Source organism: Pteropus vampyrus, unplaced genomic scaffold, assembly GCF_000151845.1.
Source record: "Pteropus vampyrus isolate Shadow unplaced genomic scaffold, Pvam_2.0 Scaffold4, whole genome shotgun sequence".
Classification (NCBI taxonomy): domain Eukaryota; kingdom Metazoa; phylum Chordata; class Mammalia; order Chiroptera; family Pteropodidae; genus Pteropus; species Pteropus vampyrus.
The window spans coordinates 11,678,945-11,682,754 of record NW_011888785.1 but is presented as its reverse complement, the minus strand read 5'-3'; the positions used below and the strand labels follow the sequence as shown (position 1 = coordinate 11,682,754).

General features: G+C 36.4%; 1 pseudogene; it reads left to right on the top strand.

The window, feature by feature from the left end:
• The first annotated feature begins 457 nt into the window (after window positions 1-457).
• LOC105294176 lies at window positions 458-1,170 on the top strand (annotated as a pseudogene).
• The last annotated feature ends 2,640 nt before the right edge of the window (window positions 1,171-3,810 follow it).

The following is a 3,810-nucleotide window of genomic DNA, read 5'->3' as shown; positions in this document are numbered from 1 at the left end:
AACGGAAGGACTAAACCCTAAGTTATTTATTACCTAACTTGAGAACAAAGGGCTAAGACACACAAAATAACACTTGGGAAGGGGCTGGCCTCACCCTATCCCAGAGAACCACAACTGAAAATTAAAACAGAATTGGACAAAGTCAATGTAATATCACCACTTCTAAATGCCACAGAGCTCTCTTTTATAGGGATTTTTAAGTAATGTTTCTTTAAGTTTTCATTTATTTTTGCCTCGTCTCTTTAAATGGGAAGCTCCTGAGGGCAAGAGCTATATTTTATACATATTTTCATCCAAAAGCCTTGTTTGTACTATACGATCCACATGTATTCATGTACTCTCTTCATGCAACAGTGTATTTCTATGAAGGAATGATATTTCATAAGAAAAAAGAAATTCAGTGAAATTCATATCAGTATACTGGAACAAAAGGAAAATTTCCTCTTTTTCGGCTGGAACTATGGATGATGCAGAAGAAAATATTTCTGCTGTGCCAGAAACGCTTTTTAAAAAGTGAAGGAATTTCACAGAGGTGAAGATCAAGCTCCTGAGAAAGAAATTTGCCCAAAAGATGTTTTGAAAGGCAAGAGGAAGCCTACGTACAAAAAGCTAAGCACTATCGCAAAGCATATATGCAGATGTACAGAATTGCGATTTGAATGCCTAGGATGGCAAGAAAAGCTGGCAATTTCTATGTATCTGTGGAACCCAAATTGGCATTTGTCATCAGGACCAGAGGTATCAGTGATGTGAGCTCAAAGGTCTAAAAGTTGCTGCAGCTTCTTTGCTTTCGCCATATCTTCAGTGGCTCAACAAGGCTTCAATTCACATGCTGAGGCTTGTGGAACCACATATTGCACAGATGCGCCCAAACCTCAAGTCAGTAAATGAACAGATCTACAATTCATTTATGGTCAAATCAACAAAAAGCAAATTGCCCTGACAACACACTGATTGCTTGATCTCTTGGTAAATATGGCATTATCTGTATGGGGGATCTGATCCTCCATGGTTGGAAAACACTTCAAAGAAGCAAACAACTTCCTGTGGCCATTCAAATGATCTTTTCCATGATGTGAAATGAAGAAAAAGACCACCCATTTTGTAGAAAGTGAAGATGCTGGCAACAGAGAAGACCAGATCAATAGGCTTATTAGAAGGATGAGCTAAGGTATCCACCACCGTTATTTTTGTAATCTGATCAGTTAATAAACAGTGATCACTTTCAAATTTTTTTTAAAAAAGAAAAATTTCCTTATTGTCTATAATAAGGAGAGAGAGAATCACGCACTGAAATATATTAACAGGGAAATACTAAACATGCCTCGAGTATTGGGAGAACACAGTTTAATATCCTAATGACTAGAAAATTGTGGTCACTCATCCTGCACAAGTAAATCATGAAAGAAGAGAACCAGGAAGAGACGTATAATAATTCTATCCTCTCCCCAGGGTTCCTCACCACAAGGGCTGGCTTTATGATCATGTGACCTATATAATCAATTTTGTTTAGAAGGGCTCCATGCTTACTTTAATTCTATACTGTCACCATCTTGAAGTTGTCAGTTATTTTTGAACAAGGGGCCGCCTTTTCATTCTGCCCCGGGTCCTGAAAATCATGTAGACAGTCCTCTCTACTGCTGGCCCAAACCTGTGGATACCTTGCAATTTGAGTTTCCTTCCAAACTGGTTGGGGAAGGTCTGGGGGGAAGGTCTGGGGGGAAGTGCCTTGCTCTCTCTCTAGCCCCAGCTACAGGGAACGCTTTTCTGAAGAGATTCCGAGAAAAAAAAAAAGATGATGAGACCATATAAAGGTCAATAGTTTCTCTAGAAGTGGATATCGGGGGAGTTCAGAAGGAATCATAAGAGTGGGAGTACTGGAAATCACAGATCTAGGTTTCTTGTAATATTTTTAAAAGCATTCATGACAATACAGTAAAAGATTAGGACTTAAGTGTTGTGGGAACCTTCTCATTATATCCACATTGGCCAGAATCTTATTAGTGTGATGTATCTGGCTTTAGCTCTTTATTCTGAAAAATGAGAAACCTTAAAGGAAAGAAAAATAATTAAGAGAGTAGGAGATGGGATCCATTAAAAAATATTAAAGGCCTTAATATTAAATTCTCAAGAAAAATCTGAAATTCATAGCTTCCACCAAGTGTATGAAGAACTGGCATTTGGGCAATTATCTTTCTAGTTTTCCACAGGAGATTCTTCTTGACTGGGATCGGCCTAACGATATGGGATCTTTTTGTGTACTGTGGCAAGGAGCGTGTCTGTCTTCAGCACAGGACAGACAAAGCCATCAGAGAGAAAGCCCAATGTGAACTTGGATTGAAAAAGGATGATGAGCAGTATGTTGCGATTGAAAAATAGAGGTGATGATGCCAACTTATCACGTACATTTAAAAATCGAAAAGGATCAATGAGATTAACCAAGGGAGAAAAAATGGTGACTAATACGAGAAGCAGGAAAGAGAAGCAATGGGATGTGGTTACTAACATTCGATTGATTACTTTAAAATATGTACGCTGGCATCTCTTGATGTTGAAACAGAAATTTAGCATAAGTGCTTGAAAATTCTGAAATCCTCTTTCCTCTTTGTATGCCCTCTGGCTTTGCAACTCTTTCATCTCTCTGTGTACCTTTCTCCAAAGACTGCCTCCACAATCTATTAGGAAATTGGTGGAGGGAGTCTGATGGTAGCAACAATTTGTGCTTTGCTAGCCAAATCCAGGGTAACCAGAACACATTTCCTTTCCAGATAAAACTCCAAGCAGGAAAGACAGACTCAATCGACCCCTCCTTTGGTGTCTGCTTCTTTAAATTGAAGACTTAGATAATCATCTTAAAAAGATTTTCTTTTTCTAGAAAATGTACATGTTTATATTTGAGAGAGAAGTGGGGAGGAAGAAGAGGGAGGGAAAGAGGTAGAGAATTAGAGATGAAGGAGGAGAGAGACCATAATATATAAAATGTTGATCTAATTCTATAAATCAACTTATAACTAGATAAAGATTGTTTTTTCAAGGCAATGGTCATTATTTGGGTCTCTGCTTCTCTGAGCTGTATTAACTTCTCCCTTTTTTAAAAAATGAAAAAGCAGTAATCAAGCATGCCAATAAATACATATGATCAAGACATTCTTTTGAAAATTATGCTTCTTATGTGGGGGATAATTAAGATATAGAGAGAATGATCTTTGAGAGGAATAAAAGATATGAAATGGATGATGGAATGAAAGACTAAAACTGAAACAATGCTTAAAATGAAAAATACAAGATGCCAAATAAATAAAAAATTGAACAACAGGAAATAAATAGCATAATAATGTAATTATGAAGGAAATGATTGTTTGAGATGAGATGCTAGAGAATAAATAAGAAATAGATATATTCTTGGGCTTGTATTATATAGAGAAGATAGCTCTTTTTGCTGGATGCATAAATATAAAATTGAGGTTTTAAAATCAAATTAAACCTTATGAATCCTGCGATCAGATCAATAGTTTACAAAATTTGATTTGATAGAACAACTGAATAAGTCATACCAACTCCTGGCTTTGTGTTCCAAACCTAGTAGAGTAATAAATTGCTAGTAACACAATTCTTAATATATACTTACAGAAACTTTGTATCTATTTGACAAAATTTGAATCCAAGGTACAGCTAAGAGTACAAATAAAACAAGTAGATGAAAGTCAAAATAAGCAGGTTTTATTCTCTGCTGTTCTGATCTAGTTTGGAAATATGTGAGTGATGGCACTAAACTTAAAAAATAAGCTCATACTGGAAGCATAGATTTTA